The sequence below is a fragment of the Lolium perenne genome, chromosome 3 (assembly GCF_019359855.2).
Source record: "Lolium perenne isolate Kyuss_39 chromosome 3, Kyuss_2.0, whole genome shotgun sequence".
In the NCBI taxonomy this organism is placed as follows: Eukaryota; Viridiplantae; Streptophyta; class Magnoliopsida; order Poales; family Poaceae; genus Lolium; species Lolium perenne.
In genome coordinates, this window is record NC_067246.2 from 267,304,774 (window position 1) to 267,324,631 (window position 19,858).

Below are 19,858 nucleotides of genomic sequence, written 5' to 3' on the forward strand. Positions count from 1 at the left end.
TCGTGTAGTACTTGGCGTAGGTTATGATTGTAATCTCTTGTAGATTATGAAGTTAATTATTGCTATGATAGTATTGATGTGATCTATGCCTCCTTCATAGTGTGATGGTGACAGTGTGCATGCTATGTTAGTACTTGGTGTAGTTGTGTTGATCTATCATGCACTCTAAGGTTATTTAAACATGAATATCGAATATTGTGGAGCTTGTTAACTCCGGCATTGAGGGTTCGTGTAATCCTACACAATTAGTGGTGTTCATCATCCAACAAGAGAGTGTAGAGTATAGCATTTATCTATTCTGTTATGTGATCAATGTTGAGAGTGTCCACTAGTGAAAGTATAATCCCTAGGCCTTGTTTCCAAATACTGCTATCACTGCTTGTTTACTATTTTACTGCATCTCTACTGCCTGCAATATTCCCACCATCAACCACACGTCAGTTGTAGCATCAAGTATTTTCTGGTGCCGTTACTACTGCTCATATACATTCATACCACATGTATTTCACTATCTCTTCGCCGAACTAGTGAACCTATACATCTGACAAGTGTATTAGGTGTGTTGGGGACACAAGAGACTTCTTGTATCGTGATTGCAGGGTTGCATGAGAGGGATATCTTTGACCTCTTCCTCCCTGAGTTCGATAAACCTTGGGTGATCCACTTAAGGGAAACTTGCTGCTGTTCTACAAACCTCTGCTCTTGGAGGCCCAACACTGTCTACAAGAATAGAAGCACCCGTAGACATCAAGCACTTTTCTGGCGCCGTTGCCGGGGAGGAAAGGTAAAAGGTACTCACACTCCGGATCTCGGCTACTAAGCTATTTTCCGGCGCCGTTGTAAGTACTCGAAGCTATTTCCTTTAGATCCTTCAATTGCATCTTTTTGTTTCTTGTTTTACACTAGTTTGGCATAATGGAAAGCAACATGGAGCTTTTTATTCTTTTTCCTGAGTTAAGACATGGATGGTTTGATCCGAAAATTAAAAAACCCATGGAACATATTAGTATGAACACTTTGAATACCATTGTTGCTAATGATATGGAAAATTCTAAGCTTGGGGAAGCTGGTTTTGACGAGCATGATCTTTTTAGTCCCCCAAGCATTGAGGAAAAAAATTTCTTTGATGATACTTTGCCTCCTATTTATGATGATTATAATGATAGTAATCTTTTGGTGCCGCCTGTTATGGAGGATAAACTTGATTATGATTACAATATGCCTCCTATATTTGATGATGAGAATAATAATGATAGCTACTTTGTTGAATTCGCTCCCACTATTACTAATAAAATTGATTATGCTTATGTTGGGAGTAGTAATAATTTTATGCATGAGACTCATGATAAGAATGCTTTATGTGATAGTTATATTGTTGAATTTGCTCATGATACTACTGAAAGTTATTATGAGAGAGGGAAACATGGTTATATGCATCTTTACAATATTAAGTTTCCCCTCTTTATGTTGAGAATATTGAAGCTACACTTGTTCTATCTTCCTATGCTTGTTACTTTGCTCTTCATGAACTTGTTTATTTACAAGATTCCTATGCATAGGAAGCATGTTAGGCTTAAATGTGTTTTGAATTTGCCTCTTGATGCTCTCTTTTGCTTCAACTCTTATTTCTTGGGAGTGCATCATTAAAACTGCTGAGCCCATCTTAATGGCTATAAAGAAAGCACTTCTTGGGAGATAACCCATGTGTTTATTTTACTACAGTACTTTATTTTATATTTGAGTCTTGGGAGTTGTTACTACTGTAGCAACCTCTCCTTATCTTAGTTTTGTTGCATTGTTGTGCCAAGTAAAGTCTTTGATAGTAAGGTTGATACTAGATTTGGATTACTGCGCAGAAACAGATTTCTGTCTGTCACGAATTTGGGCAGGGTTCTCTGTAGGTAACTCAGAAAAATCTGCCAATTTACGTGCGTGATCCTCAGATATGTACGCAACTTTCATTCAATTTGAGCATTTTCATTTGAGCAAGTCTGGTGCCTCTTAAAAATTCGTCTTTACGGACTGTTCTGTTTTGACAGATTCTGCCTTTTCTTTCGCATTGCTTCGTTTGCTATGTTGGACGGATTTCTTTGTTCCATTAACTTCCAGTAGCTTTGGGCAATGTCCAGAAGTGTTAAGAATGATTGTGTCACCTCTGAACATGTGAATTTTGATTATGCACTAACCCTCTAATGAGTTGTTTTGAGTTTGGTGTGGAGGAAGTTTTCAAGGGTCAAGAGAGGAGGATGATACAATATGATCAAGGAGAGTGAAAGCTCTAAGCTTGGGGATGCCCCGGTGGTTCACCCCTGCATATTTCAAGAAGACTCAAGCATCTAAGCTTGGGGATGCCCAAGGCATCCCCTTCTTCATCGACAAATTATCAGGTTCCTCCCTTGAAACTATATTTTTATTCGGTCACATCTTATGTGCTTTACTTGGAGCATCTGTATGTTTCTGTTTTTGTTTTTGTTTGAATAAATGCTTGTGTGGGAGAGAGACACGCTCCGCTGGTTCATATGCACACATGTGTTCTTAGCTTTTAATTTTCATGGCGAAGGTTGAAACTGCTTCGTTAATTGTTATATGGTTGGAAACGGGAAATGCTACATGTAGTAATTGGTATGATGTCTTGAATAACTTGATGCTTGGCAATTGTTGTGCTCATATGGATCATGTTTAAGCTCTTGCATCATATACTTTGCACCTATTAGTGAAGAAATACATAGAGCTTGCTAAAATTTGGTTTGCATGATTGGTCTCTCTAAAGTCTAGATATTTTCTGGTAAAGGTGTTTGAACAACAAGAAAGACAGTGTAGAGTCTTATAATGCTTGCAATATGTTCTTATGTGATTTTTGCTGTACCGGTTCATACTTGTGTTTGCTTCAAATAACCTTGCTAGCCAAAGCCTTGTACTGAGAGGGAATGCTTCTCGTGCATCCAAAATCCTTGAGCCAAAAACTATGCCATTTGTGTCCACCATACCTACCTACTACATGGTATTTCTCTGCCATTCCAAGTAAATACTTCATGTGCTACCTGTAGGGATTCGTTGCATAGAAAACAAAAAATTTCCTACCGCGAACACGCAATCCAAGCCAAGATGCATTCTAGAAGACGGTAGCAACGAGGGGATTATCGAGTCTCACCCTTGAAGAGATTCAAAAGCCTACAAGATGAGGCTCTTGTTGCTGCGGTAGACGTTCACTTGCCGCTTGCAAAAGCGCGTAGAAGATCTTGATCACGGCGCCACGAACGGGCAGCACCTCCGTACTCGGTCACACGTTCGGTTGTTGATGAAGACGTCCTTCTCCCCGTTCCAGCGGGCAGCGGAAGTAGTAGATCCTCCTCGGAATCCCGGCAGCACGACGGCGTGGTGGCGGTGGTGGTGGAGAACTCCGGCAGGGCTTCGCCTATGCGCTGCGGGAGTTTGTATGTGGAGGAGGGGAGGCTAGGGTTTGGGGAGAGGGGGCTATGGGCGCCGGCTTCAAGGGGGCAGGGGTGGTGCGGCCCCTGCCCCCTCCCTCTCCTCCTCATTATATAGGTGGAACCCCAAGGGTTTGCCCAAAGTCTTCGAATAAGACCCCAACAGAAAAAACTGCCTTATGGACGAAACCTAGAGGGACAGGGACTCTCCTCTTCCCCCTTTTCTTGGCCGTCCAAGGAGGTGGAGTCTACCATGGACTCCACCCTCCCACTTGGTTGGCTGGTTAGGGTTTGTGGAGTCCCTCCGGGACTCCTCCTTCCATAGTGATTTATTCCGGATAATTCTAGAAACCACCTTCCATAAATTCACCGGATCATTTCCAAACTTGTAAATTGACTTCCTATATATGAATCTTATTCTCCGGACCATTCCGGAACTCCTCGTGATGTCCTGGATCCCATCCGAGACTCTGAACAAAACTTCGAACTCCATTCCATATTCCATATCTACTTAAACGACATCAAACCTTAAGTGTGTCTCCCTACGGTTCGCGAACTATGTAGACATGGTTGAGACTTCTCTCCGACCAATAACCAATAGCGGGATCTGGAGATCCATAATGGCTCCCACATATTCAACGATGACTTTAGTGATCGAATGAACCATTCACATACGATACCAATTCTCTTTGTCACGCGATATTTTACTTGTCCGAGGTTTGATCACCGGTATCTCTATACCTCGTTCAACCTCGTCTCATGACAAGTACTCTTTACTCGTACCGTGGTATGTGGTCTCTTATGAACCATTCATATGCTTGCAAGCTATTAGACAACATTCCACCGAGAGGGCCCAGAGTATATCTATCCGTCATCGGGATGGACAAATCCCACTGTTGATCCATATGCCTCAACTCATACTTTCCGGATACTTAATCCCACCTTTATAACCACCCATTTACGCAGTGGCATTTGATGTAATCAAAGTACCTTTCCGGTATAAGTGATTTACATGATCTCATGGTCATAAGGACTAGGTAACTATGTATCGAAAGCTTATAGCAAATAACTTAATGACGTGATCTTATGCTACGCTTAATTGGGTGTGTCCATTATATCATTCACATAATGACATAACCTTGTTATTAATAACATCCAATGTTCATGATCATGAAACGATGATCATCTATTAATCAACAAGCTAGTTATACAAGAGGCTTACTAGGGACTCCTTGTTGTTCACATAACACACATGTATCAATGTTTCGGTTAATACAATTATAGCATGGTATGTAAACATTATCATAAACTCAAAGATATTATAATAACCATTTTATTATTGCCTCTTGGGCATATCTCCAACAGTCTCCCACTTGCACTAGAGTCAATAATCTAGTTTACATTTGTAAAGATATAACACCTTGGCCTTCTGGTGTTTTACCATGTTTTGCTCACAGGAGAGGTTTTAGTCAACGGATCTGATATGCTCAGAAACGTATGTATTTTGTAATTCATTTGCGTCTCAACGCATCACTCATTTCCAAATGAGTCGGCATTAAATATGTTTAGTCTTCTGGTGGAACCTTAATTCCGCGGTCTGAAATATGTCACTAATATTGTTACACACAATATAGCTTCAAAGTTCTGACTCTGTCGGAACTACACCAAGTTCTCAAAGAACCTCTTGACTATAACATCCTTTGTCATTGTCAAAACAATGACATACTCTGCCTTCTTTTGTAGAATCCGTCATAATATTTAGAACTCTTCTAAATCTAGCATAGACAACTTCTAGCTCATTGTGCTACCTTTTAAACAACACTTAGTCTAATTTGAGATTGAAATTTTATTTTCATATGTGACAAAACAAATATCGGTGTAACACCTTACAGTGATTTGTTTGTCATTTCTCCATACAAAAAATATATATATATATCCTTGGTTCTTCTTAAGTACTCAAGAATTTTCTTACTGTTTTTCAATGATCATCACATGAATCATTCTGGTATATGCTCATAACATTTTTAAGAGCACATGACATCTGATTGTGTACATATTATTTTTGATCTATAATCACTCATGTGTTTTTACTCATTGAGTGTCAGATATACTCAAGTCTTGTTAAAACTTCACATGACAAGAACATTTTCTTAATATTTCTATATTGAACTATTTCAATATCCATTCTATGTACTTTGACTTAAACTTATTTTGTGTTTCAATCTATCTTCATAGATCTTGACACTAGATATGTTTCAGTCCATATCCTTTCATTGAAATTAATTTCTCAATGAAACCTTTTAATCAAGTATATAATTACATCATTTATAACCAACTATATGTCATCTACATAAAGTATTATAAATATGTCTTAGCGCTCCGACTTAATTTCTTGCAAATGCAAGCCTCTTCATCATCTCTGATGAAATCAAAAACTCTTTGACTATTTCATCTGGTGAAGATTCCAACTCCGTGATACTTACTTCATCCAATTGAAGTTCGTATACCTATCTAGTATTCCACGAACTAGCAAAACAATTGGTTGTATCTTGTATACACCTTTAATACACACTTCTGTTAAGTAATGTATTTTGCCATCCTACTAGCATATCTCATAAAAGAAATATGTAGCGATTACTAGAATAATCCACATAGACTATAAGCATTGCTACGGAAGATCTAATCTTATCGTAGTCAACTCTTTGAACTTTGTCGTAAACAACTTTTCGACAAGTCAATCTTCTTCAAGGATATTCCATCCAAGTCCATCAATTTTATAGATCCATTTACTTTCAAAAAGTATTCATCTATCTTGGATTTCATGGCGTATAGCCATTTTAACGGAGTCAGGGCTCATCATAACTTCTTTGTTTGTAGTTGGTTTATCATTGTTCAAAATCAATCCTTTGTCCACAAATCATTTATTTGATCACAAAGTAAACCATACCTACAAGGTTCAATATTTACTTCGATCTCCATGGCTAAAACACTTTGTAGTCATGGGAGCCATGATCGTCGTGGCCGCTTCCGAAACCAATTCCGATGCTGCGCTACTCTGATCATTATGCTCAGGTTCATAAACCTTATCAAATTATATTGTCCTCCCACTCAAATACTTCACTAGAAACAATTTCTCGGAAATAAGAAACATTGACAAACACTTTTGTCTTTGTCTCGTGGGAAGAATTCCCAATTAAATCTCTGGGATAACTGATACGTCTCCGACGTATCGATAATTTCTTATGTTCCATGCCACATTATTGATGTTATCTACATGTTTTATGCACACTTTATGTCATATTCGTGCATTTTCTGGAACTAACCTATTAACAAGATGCCGAAGTGCCAGTTGCTGTTTTCTGCTGTTTTTGGTTTCAGAAATCCTAGTAACGAAATATTCTCGGAATTGGATGAAATCAACGCCCAGGGTCCTATTTTGCCACGAAGCTTCCAGAAGTCCGAAGAAGAGACGAAGAGGGGCCACGAGGGGGCCACACCCTAGGGCAGCGCGGCCCCCCCCTTGGTCGCGCGGCCCTGTGGTGTGGGGCCCTCGTGCCGCCTCTTGACCTGCCCTTCCACCTACTTAAAGCCTCCGTGACGAAACCCCCAGTACCGAGAGCCACGATACGGAAAACCTTCCAGAGACGCCGCCGCCGCCGATCCCATCTCGGGGGATCCAGGAGATCGCCTCCGGCACCCTGCCGGAGAGGGGAATCATCTCCCGGAGGACTCTACGCCGCCATGGTCGCCTCCGGAGTGATGTGTGAGTAGTCTACCCCTGGACTATGGGTCCATAGCAGTAGCTAGATGGTTGTCTTCTCCCCATTGTGCTATCATTGTCGGATCTTGTGAGCTGCCTAACATGATCAAGATCATCTATCTGTAATTCTATATGTTGCGTTTGTTGGGATCCGATGAATAGAGAATACTTGTTATGTTGATTATCAAAGTTATGTCTATGTGTTGTTTATGATCTTGCATGCTCTCCGTTATTAGTAGATGCTCTGGCCAAGTTGATGCTAGTAACTCCAAGAGGGAGTATTTATGCTCGATAGTGGGTTCATGTCTCCGTGAATCTGGAGGGGTGACAAGAACCTCTAAGGTTATGGATGTGATGTTGCCACTAGGGATAAAACATTGGTGCTATGTTCAAGGATGTAGTCACTAGTTACATTACGCGCAATACTTAATGCAATTGTCTGTTGTTAGCAACTTAATACTGGAGGGGGTTCGGATGATAACCTGAAGGTGGACTTTTTAGGCATAGATGCAGTTGGATGGCGGTCTATGTACTTTGTCGTAATGCCCAATTAAATCTCACTATACTCATCATAATATGTATGTGCATGGTCATGTCCTCTTTATTTGTCAATTGCCCAACTGTAATTTGTTCACCCAACATGCTGTTTATCTTATGGGAGAGACACCTCTAGTGAACTGTGGACCCCGGTCCAATTCTCTTTACTGAAATACAATCTACTGCAATACTTGTTCTACTGTTTTCTGCAAACAATCATCTTCCACACAATACGGTTAATCCTTTGTTACAGCAAGCCGGTGAGATTGACAACCTCACTGTTTCGTTGGGGCAAAGTACTTTGGTTGTGTTGTGCAGGTTCCACGTTGGCGCCGGAATCCCCGGTGTTGCGCCGCACTACATCCCGCCGCCATCAACCTTCAACGTGCTTCTTGGCTCCTCCTGGTTCGATAAACCTTGGTTTCTTTCGAGGAAAACTTGCTGCTGTGCGCATCATACCTTCCTCTTGGGGTTCCCAACGAACGTGTGAGTTACACACCATCAAGCTCTTTTCTCGGGCGCTCGTTGTCGGGAGATCTAGACACGCTGCAAGGGGAGTCTCCACTTCTCAATCTCTTTACTTTGTTTTTGTCTTGCTTAGTTTTATTTACTACTTTGTTTGCTGCACTAAATCAAAATACAAAAAAATTAGTTGCTAGGTTTACTTTATTTGTTATCTTGTTTGCTATATCAAAAACACAAAAAAATTAGTTACTTGCATTTACTTTATCTAGTTTGCTTTATTTACTGTTGCTAAAATGGCCAACCCTGAAAATACTAAGTTGTGTGACTTCACAACCACAAATAATAACGATTTCTTATGCACACCTATTGCTCCACCTGCTACTACAGCAGAATTCTTTGAAATTAAACCTGCTTTACTGAATCTTGTTATGCGAGAGCAATTTTCTGGTGTTAGTTCTGATGATGCTGCTGCCCATCTTAATAATTTTGTTGAACTATGTGAAATGCAAAAATATAAAGATGTAGATGGTGACATTATAAAATTAAAATTGTTCCCTTTCTCATTAAGAGGAAGAGCTAAAGATTGGTTGCTATCTCTGCCTAAGAATAGTATTGATTCATGGACTAAATGCAAGGATGCTTTTATTTGTAGATACTATCCCCCTGCTAAAATTATATCTTTGAGGAGTAGCATAATGAATTTTAAACAATTAGATACTGAACATGTTGCTCAAGCTTGGGAAAGAATGAAATCTCTGGTTAAAAATTGCCCAACCCATGGACTGACTACTTGGATGATCATCCAAACCTTCTATGCAGGACTAAATTTTTCTTCACGGAATTTATTGGATTCAGCTGCTGGAGGTACCTTTATGTCCATCACTCTTGGTGAAGCAACAAAGCTTCTTGATAATATGATGATCAACTACTCTGAATGGCACACGGAAAGAGCTCCACAAGGTAAGAAGATAAATTCTGTTGAAGAAACCTCTTCCTTGAGTGATAAGATTGATGCTATTATGTCTATGCTTGTGAATGGTAGGCCTAATGTTAATTCTAATAATGTTCCGTTAGCGTCATTGGTTGCTCAAAAAGAATATGTTGATGTGAATTTCATTAAAAATAACAATCACAATGATTCTAGGCCATACCCTGCTAATGGTAACTCTTATGGTAGATATGTTTCACCTAATGAAGAAAAGATGCTAGAAATTGAAAGATCCACCAAGAGCTTTATGCAATCACAATATGAGCAAAATAAATTGTTTACTAAAACTATGAATGAGCAATCTACCTTGTTGAAGAATATAGGGAATCAACTTGAAAATCTGAATAACGAGATCTCGGGGTTGCAAACTAAACTTGCTAATGCTGAAAACCGAATCTCATATATGTCTGCATCACAATCTTCTTTAATTAATAAAATGGCTGCTAAACCTGAGGATTTAGATGACAAAATTACTACTACAGCAAATGCCATCCAAGTTAGAATTAATGAGAATATAAGATTAATGGCTGAACTGCGTGCTAGGTGGGATAGAGAAGAAAATGAAAAACTAGCTAAAGAGAAGAATGTAGCTAAAGTTTGGACTATTACCACCACTAGTAATGCTAATGCTACACATGTTGCTGCACCTCCTACTATTAATAATAAAAGAATTGGTGTTAGCAATGTTTCCACTTCTAATGCAAAGCGAGAAACCGCTCAAATCGCTAAAACTGCTGAAACTGCCTGTGATAAAGCTGCTGAAATTTTTTCCAACATTGGGGATGATGATTCCATTGCTTTAGATTATAATGGTTTGAATTTTGATGATTGCCACATCTCTGAAGTTATAAAGTTCTTACAAAAACTTGCTAAAAGTCCTAATGCTAGTGCTATAAATTTGGCTTTCACGCAACATATTACAAATGCTCTCATAAAAGCTAGAGAAGAGAAACTAGAGCGTGAAGCCTCTATTCCTAAAAAGCTAGAGGATGGTTGGGAGCCCATCATTAAGATGAAGGTTAAAGATTTTGATTGTAATGCTTTATGTGATCTTGGTGCAAGTATGTCTGTTATGTCTAAGAAAATTTATGATATGCTTGACTTGCCACCGCTGAAAAATTGTTATTTGGATGTTAATCTTGCTGATCATTCTACAAAGAAACCTTTGGGAAAAGTTGATAATGTTCGCATTACCGTTAACAATAACCTTGTCCCCGTTGATTTTGTTGTCTTGGATATTGAATGCAATGCATCTTGTCCCATTATATTGGGAAGACCTTTTCTTCGAACTGTTGGTGCTATCATTGATATGAAGGAAGGTAATATAAAATATCAATTTCCTCTCAAGAAAGGTATGGAACACTTCCCTAGAAAGAGAATGAAGTTACCTTTTGATTCTATTATGAGAACAAATTATGATGTTGACACTTCGTCTCTTGATAATACTTGATACACACTTTCTGCGCCTAGCTGAAAGGCGTTAAAGAAAAGCGCTTATGGGAGACAACCCATGTTTTTACCTACAGTACTTTGTTTTTATTTTGTGTCTTGGAAGTTGTTTACTACTGTAGCAACATCTCCTTATCTTAGTTTAGTGTTTTATTGTGCCAAGTAAAGCCGTTGATAGAAAAGTTCATACTAGATTTGGATTACTGCGCAGAAACAGATTTCTTTGCTGTCACGAATCTGGGCTGTTTTCCCCTGTAGGTAACTCAAAAAATTATGCCAATTTACGTGAGTGATCCTCAGATATGTACGCAACTTTCATTCAATTTGAGCATTTTCATTTGGGCATGTCTGGTGCCATTTTAAAATTCGTCAATACGAACTGTTCTGTTTTGACAGATTCTGCCTTTTATTTCGCATTGCCTCTTTTGCTATGTTGGATGAATTTCTTTGATCCATTAATGTCCAGTAGCATTATGCAATGTCCAGAAGTGTTAAGAATGATTGTGTCACCTCTGAATATGTTAATTTTTATTGTCGCTAACCCTCTAATGAGTTGTTCTAAGTTTGGTGTGGAGGAAGTTTTCAAGGATCAAGAGAGGAGTATGATGCAATATGATCAAGGAGAGTGAAAGCTCTAAGCTTGGGGATGCCCCGGTGGTTCACCCCTGCATATATCAAGAAGACTCAAGCGTCTAAGCTTGGGGATGCCCAAGGCATCCCCTTCTTCATCGACAACATTATCAGGTTCCTCCCCGGAAACTATATTTTTATTCCATCACATCTTATGTGCTTTTCTTGGAGCGTCGGTTTGTTTTTGTTTTTTGTTTTGTTTGAATAAAATGGATCCTAGCATTCACTTTATGGGAGAGAGACACGCTCCGCTGTAGCATATGGACAAGTATGTCCTTAGTTTCTACTCATAGTATTCATGGCGAAGTTTCTCCTTCGTTAAATTGTTATATGGTTGGAATTGGAAAATGATACATGTAGTAATTGCTATTAATGTCTTGGGTAATGTGATACTTGGCAATTGTTGTGCTCATGTTTAAGCTCTTGCATCATATGCTTTGCACCCATTAATGAAGAAATACATAGAGCATGCTAAAATTTGGTTTGCATATTTTGTTTCTCTAAGGTCTAGATAATTTCTAGTATTGAGTTTGAACAACAAGGAAGACGGTGTAGAGTCTTATAATGTTTTCAATATGTCTTTTATGTGAGTTTTGCTGCACCGGTTCATCCTTGTGTTTGTTTCAAATAAGCCTTGCTAGCCTAAACCTTGTATCGAGAGGGAATACTTCTCATGCATCCAAAATACTTGAGCCAACCACTATGCCATTTGTGTCCACCATACCTACCTACTACATGGTATTTTCCGCCATTCCAAAGTAAATTGCTTGAGTGCTACCTTTAAAATTCCATCATCACCTTTGCAATATATAGCTCATGGGACAAATAGCTTAAAAACTATTGTGGTATTGAATATGTAATTATGCACTTTATCTCTTATTAAGTTGCTTGTTGTGCGATAACCATGTTTACTGGGGACGCCATCAACTACTCTTTGTTGAATTTCATGTGAGTTGCTATGCATGTCCGTCTTGTCTGAAGTAAGAGAGATCTACCACCTTATGGTTAAGCATGCATATTGTTAGAGAAGAACATTGGGCCGCTAACTAAAGACATGATCCATGGTGGAAGTTTCAGTTTTGGACATATATCCTCAATCTCATATGAGAAAATTATTAATTGTTGTTACATGCTTATGCATAAAAGAGGAGTCCATTATCTGTTGTCTATGTTGTCCCGGTATGGATGTCTAAGTTGAGAATAATCAATAGCGAGAAATCCAATGCGAGCTTTCTCCTTAGACCTTTGTACAGGCGGCATAGAGGTACCCCTTTGTGACACTTGGTTAAAACATGTGCATTGTGATGATCCGGTAGTCCAAGCTAATTAGGACAAGGTGCGGGCACTATTAGTACACTATGCATGAGGCTTGCAACTTGTAAGATATAATTTACATGATACATATGCTTTATTACTACCGTTGACAAAATTGTTTCATGTTTTCAAAATCAAAGCTCTAGCACAAATATAGCAATCGATGCTTTTCCTCTATGGAGGACAATTCTTTTACTTTCAATGTTGAGTCAGTTCACCTATTTCTCTCCACCTCAAGAAGCAAACACTTGTGTGATCTGTGCATTGATTCCTACATACTTGCTTATTGCACTTATTATATTACTCTATGTTGACAGTATCCATGAGATATACATGTTATAAGTTGAAAGCAACCGCTGAAACTTAATCTTCCTTTGTGTTGCTTCAATGCTTTTACTTTGAATTATTGCTTTATGAGTTAACTCTTATGCAAGACTTATTGATGCTTGTCTTGAAGTGCTATTCATGAAAAGTCTTTGCTTTATGATTCACTTGTTTACTCATGTCATATACATTGTTTTGATCGCTGCATTCACTACATATGCTTTACAAATAGTATGATCAAGGTTATGATGGCATGTCACTCCAGAAATTATCTGTGTTATCGTTTTACCTGCTCGGGACGAGCAGAACTAAGCTTGGGGATGCTGATACGTCTCCGACGTATCGATAATTTCTTATGTTCCATGCCATATTATTGATGTTATCTACATGTTTTATGCATACTTTATGTCATATTCGTGCATTTTCTGGAACTAACCTATTAACAAGATGCCGAAGTGCCAGTTGCTGTTTTCTGCTGTTTTTGGTTTCAGAAATCCTAGTAACGAAATATTCTCGGAATTGGACGAAATCAACGCCCAGGGTCCTATTTTGCCACGAAGCTTCCAGAAGTCTGAAGAAGAGACGAAGAGGGGCCACGAGGGGGCCACACCCTAGGGCGGCGCGGCCCCCCCCCCTTGGCCGCGCGGCCCTGTGGTGTGGGGCCCTCGTGCCGCCTCTTGACCTGCCCTTCCGCCTACTTAAAGCCTCCGTGACGAAACCCCCAGTACCGAGAGCCACGATACGGAAAACCTTCCAGAGACGCCGCCGCCGCCGATCCCATCTCGGGGGATCCAGGAGATCGCCTCCGGCACCCTGCCGGAGAGGGGAATCATCTCCCGGAGGACTCTACGCCGCCATGGTCGCCTCCGGAGTGATGTGTGAGTAGTCTACCCCTGGACTATGGGTCCATAGCAGTAGCTAGATGGTTGTCTTCTCCCCATTGTGCTATCATTGTCGGATCTTGTGAGCTGCCTAACATGATCAAGATCATCTATCTGTAATTCTATATGTTGCGTTTGTTGGGATCCGATGAATAGAGAATACTTGTTATGTTGATTATCAAAGTTATGTCTATGTGTTGTTTATGATCTTGCATGCTCTCCGTTATTAGTAGATGCTCTGGCCAAGTTGATGCTAGTAACTCCAAGAGGGAGTATTTATGCTCGATAGTGGGTTCATGTATCCGTGAATCTGGAGGGGTGACAAGAACCTCTAAGGTTATGGATGTGCTGTTGCCACTAGGGATAAAACATTGGTGCTATGTTCAAGGATGTAGTCACTAGTTACATTACGTGCAATACTTAATGCAATTGTCTGTTGTTAGCAACTTAATACTGGAGGGGGTTCGGATGATAACCTGAAGGTGGACTTTTTAGGCATAGATGCAGTTGGATGGCGGTCTATGTACTTTGTCGTAATGCCCAATTAAATCTCACTATACTCATCATAATATGTATGTGCATGGTCATGCCCTCTTTATTTGTCAATTGCCCAACTGTAATTTGTTCACCCAACATGCTGTTTATCTTATGGGAGAGACACCTCTAGTGAACTGTGGACCCCGGTCCAATTCTCTTTACTGAAATACAATCTACTGCAATACTTGTTCTACTGTTTTCTGCAAACAATCATCTTCCACACAATATGGTTAATCCTTTGTTACAGCAAGCCGGTGAGATTGACAACCTCACTGTTTCGTTGGGGCAAAGTACTTTGGTTGTGTTGTGCAGGTTCCACGTTGGCGCCGGAATCCCTGGTGTTGCGCCGCACTACATCCCGCCGCCATCAACCTTCAACGTGCTTCTTGGCTCCTCCTGGTTCGATAAACCTTGGTTTCTTTCTGAGGGAAAACTTGCTGCTGTGCGCATCATACCTTCCTCTTGGGGTTCCCAACGAACGTGTGAGTTACACGCCATCAATAACCAACAAATACATTCATCCGATTTTGGTTGTAAACTCTTAGACCAAAAGTTAAAGAAAAGACTATTAGGGTTTATACCCATACCATAACTTGTATGGTGTCATTTCAACGGATCATGATGATGCTCTATTCAGTGTAAAAGCGGTAGTCACTAAAGCATAATCCACAAAAATATAATGGCGTCATAATATTTTATCTCATCGTTAATCCAACAAGGTTTGGATACATCTCTCGGATACTATATCATCATTATGATACTCCAAGAAATGTGAGTTGTAGAACAATTTCATGACTCTTTTAGATGTTCGCTAAAACTCGTAATTCAAATATTTTCACCATGATCCAATCATAGATATTTGACTTTTCTATTACGATGATTTCCGCTTCATGCTGAAATTTATTTGAATCCATTCAAATGTTTCAAACTTCTTCCTTATTGAATATATCCACATATATACTCAATTCATTGTTGAAAGTTTTTCACGAAGTAGAAGAATCTCCCGCACACAACTATGCCCAGTGAACCACATATATCATTATGTATGTTTTCACTAAGTTAGTTGCCCGTTCAACTCTCGGCCTATGAACGGTATTTCAGTCATTACTTTTTAGAAAAGATTTTTCAAGCGCCAAACGATTCAACAAATCAAATGACTCCAAAAATCCATTTGCATGGAGTTCCTTCATGCATTCCTTTCTAACATGACGACCTAAATGGCGGTTCCACAAATACGTGGAATTAAAATCATTTGCCTTATGGCATTTTAGCGTCAGTGTTATGTATGTGTGTTTCACCATTAAGATTTATAATAACTTATCCATCGTACATGGAGTAATATCATAATTTGAACAACTCATTGTTTTCATTTGACCAGAGCAAAATAACAATTATTAAGTTCTTTATTATAAATTCTAAGGGCTAGATAGAATGCTAACGACGAACATAATAACACTTTATTTTGTTCTAGACGTGCATTCCTATCATATTCCTTGTCAGTCACTTAGGCCATTGTATTCTTGTATTGCGTTGTTTTGTATGACACTTCATACCAACCAATATAGTACTAATACCCAAGAATTTTATTGTGTGACCTAACTAGGAATACAACCATAACATGTATATCATTTATATACACCTGAGCTAGACATTCTAGTCTTTTCTTTCTTTCTGCCAATAATCTTTTGTAGTTTCTCTTTTAGCTTTCCTCTTTATTCAGAAAAACACATCAACTTCAATAACTTCTCGGTTTGTTGGTCAAATACCAATAACCTTGAGGTTCTTACTTTGAAGTTGATCATCACATGTCAAGTGTTCCGGATTTCACTATTAGTAACCTTGTAATATGATGAACAATTTCACTCATAATTTTATCCATTGTATCATGATGACTTTCTGAGACCATGTCTGTACATGCTAGGCTCGTAAAGTTTTAACCTTAGTATTCGCATATGCAAATCTGGCTTGCACCCGTTGTATGCACACGTAGAATCTATAACACCCGATCATCACGTGATGCTTCGATACGACGAGTCTTAGCAACGGTGCATACTAAGGATGATAACTTCATGGATATGCGAATATTGTTAGTGTCCCAATAGTTGGAGGATTGGGACGCCTTGCGTCTTCAACCTTCGTACATTCCCATAAAACTTATGAGTTTATGTAGTCTCACCAAATTATATTCTATCATCTTGCAATAAGGTCTTAGATATCTCATATATCTCATACCTTGATTATTTCTGAAAACTAAATTTTCAGCTCCTTACTTTTCAAACAGATTTGAACTTCAAGTTTCACGGAGACAAGATAACTTTAGGTACTAATTGAAACCATAGCTCTTTGAATCAACAATGTGAGATTTACTAAAAGTTTGCAATAGGACTTAAACAATTCTTGATTCTTTAACAATACGGTACCAATCCGTAAAGTTTCTTGTCAGATTTTAACAGTATTTCTATCTCAATAACAAGACTAGCGCACGGTAGAAAACGGATGCCAATACTACAAAATTAATTCAAAATACTACTCAGACTATGTTTATGATAATTAGTTCATGTTTTAATCTAATTACTAATGAACTTCCACTTAATACAACATCCCTCATAGTTGTTAAGTGGTACACGATCCAAATCCACTACACCAAAACCGATCATCACGTGAGATGATGTAGCTTCAATGGTGAACATCAACATGTTGATCATATCATCCATATGACTCGTGTTCAACCTTTCGGTTTCCGTTGTTCCGAGGCCATGTCTGTACATGCTAGGCTCGTCAAGCAAACCCAAGTATACCGCGTGTGCAACATGGCTTACACCCGTTGTATGTGAACGTTGAGTCTATCACATCCGATCATCATGAGATGCTTCGAAACGATTTAATCGCATACAACGGTGCATACGAGGGGAGAACACTTTATTATCTTGATATTAATGTGAGGGATCATCTTATAATGCTACCGTCGCATTCTAAGCAAAATAAGATGCATAAAGGATTAACATCACATGCAATTCATATGTGATATGATATGGCCCTTTTGTCTTTGCACCTTTGATCTTCATCTCCAAAGCACGAACATGATCTCCATCATCAACGGGCATGATATCCATCATCGTCGGCGTAGTGTCAAGATCCATGGCGCCGTCTTCATGGTTGTTCACCTCATGTAGCAACTATTACAACTACTTTGAAATACTACTCAACATGAAATTTAAAGACAACCATAAGGCTCCTGCCGGTTGCCACAATACAATAATGATCATCTCATACATATTCATCATCACATTATGGCCATATCACATCACCAAACCCTGCAAAAACAAGTTAGACGTCTCTAATTTGGTTTGCATATTTTACGTGGTTTAGGGTTTTCGAGTAAGATCTAATCTACCTACGAACATGAACCACAACGGTGATACTAGTGTTGTCAATAGAAGAGTAAATTGAATCTTCACTATAGTAGGAGAGACAGACACCCGCAAAGCCTCTTATGCAATACAAGTTGCATGTCGAACGAGGAACAAGTCTCATGAACGCGGTCATGTAAAGTTAGTCCGAGCCGCTTCATCCCACTATGCCACAAAGATGCAAAGTACTCAAACTAAAGACAACAAGAGCATCAACGCCCACAAAACCATTGTGTTCTACTCGTGCAACCATCTATGCATAGACACGGCTCTGATACCACTGTAGGGATTCGTTGCATAGAAAACAAAAAATTTCCTACCACGAACACGCAATCCAAGCCAAGATGCAATCTAGAATACGGTAGCAACGAGGGGATTATCGAGTCTCACCCTTGAAGAGATTCCAAAGCCTACAAGATGAGGCTCTTGTTGCTGCAGTAGACGTTCACTTGCCGCTTGCAAAAGCGCGTAGAAGATCTTGATCACGGCGCCACGAACGGGCAGCACCTCCGTACTCGGTCACACGTTCGGTTGTTGATGAAGACGTCCTTCTCCCTGTTCCAGCGGGCAGCGGAAGTAGTAGATCCTCCCCGGAATCCCGGCAGCACGACGGCGTGGTGGCGGTGGTGGTGGAGAACTCCGGCAGGGCTTCGCCTATGCGCTGCGGGAGTTTGTATGTGGAGGAGGGGAGGCTAGGGTTTGGGGAGAGGGGGCTATGGGCGCCGGCCTCAAGGGGGCAGGGGTGGTGCGGCCAAGCCATGGGCTGCCCCCTCCCTCTCCTCCTCATTATATAGGTAGAACCCCAAGGGTTTGCCCAAAGTCTTCGAATAAGACCCCAACAGAAAAACCTGCCTTATGGACGAAACCTGGAGGGACAGGGACTCTCCCCTTCCCCCTTTTCTTGGCCGGCCAAGGAGGTGGAGTCTACCATGGACTCCACCCTCCCACTTGGTTGGCTGGTTAGGGTTTGTGGAGTCCCTCCGGGACTCCTCCTTCCATAGTGATTTATTCCGGATAATTCTAGAAACCACCTTCCATAAATTCACCGGATCATTTCCAAACTTGGAAATTGACTTCCTATATATGAATCTTATTCTCCGGACCATTCCGGAACTCCTCGTGATGTCCTGGATCCCATCCGAGATTCCGAACAAAACTTCGAACTCCATTCCATATTCCATATCTACTTAAACGACATCAAACCTTAAGTGTGTCACCCTACGGTTCGCGAACTATGTAGACATGGTTGAGACTTCTCTCTGACCAATAACCAATAGCGGGATCTGGAGATCCATAATGGCTCCCACATATTCAATGATGACTTTAGTGATCGAATGAACCATTCACATACGATACCAATTCCCTTTGTCACGCGATATTTTACTTGTCCGAGGTTTGATCATCGGTATCTCTATACCTCGTTCAACCTCGTCTCATGACAAGTACTCTTTACTCGTACCGTGGTATGTGGTCTCTTATGAACCATTCATATGCTTGCAAGCTATTAGACGACATTCCATCGAGAGGGCCCAGAGTATATCTATCCGTCATCGGGATGGACAAATCCCACTGTTGATCCATATGCCTCAACTCATACTTTCCGGATACTTAATCCCACCTTTATAACCACCCATTTACGCAGTGGTGTTTGATGTAATCAAAGTACCTTTCCGGTATAAGTGATTTACGTGATCTCATGGTCATAAGGACTAGGTAACTATGTATCGAAAGCTTATAGCAAATAACTTAATGACGTGATCTTATGCTACGCTTAATTGGGTGTGTCCATTATATCATTCACATAATGACATAACCTTGTTATTAATAACATCCAATGTTCATGATCATGAAATGATGATCATCTATTAATCAACAAGCTAGTTATACAAGAGGCTTACTAGGGACTCCTTGTTGTTCACATAACACACATGTATCAATGTTTCGGTTAATACAATTATAGCATGGTATGTAAACATTATCATAAACTCAAAGATATTATAATAACCATTTTATTATTGCCTCTTGGGCATATCTCCAACACTACCTTTAAACCTTCAAAATGCTTCTCAATTTGTGTCAATGTTTTATAGCTCATGAGGAAGTATGTGGTGTTTATCTTTCAACCTTGTCATTTA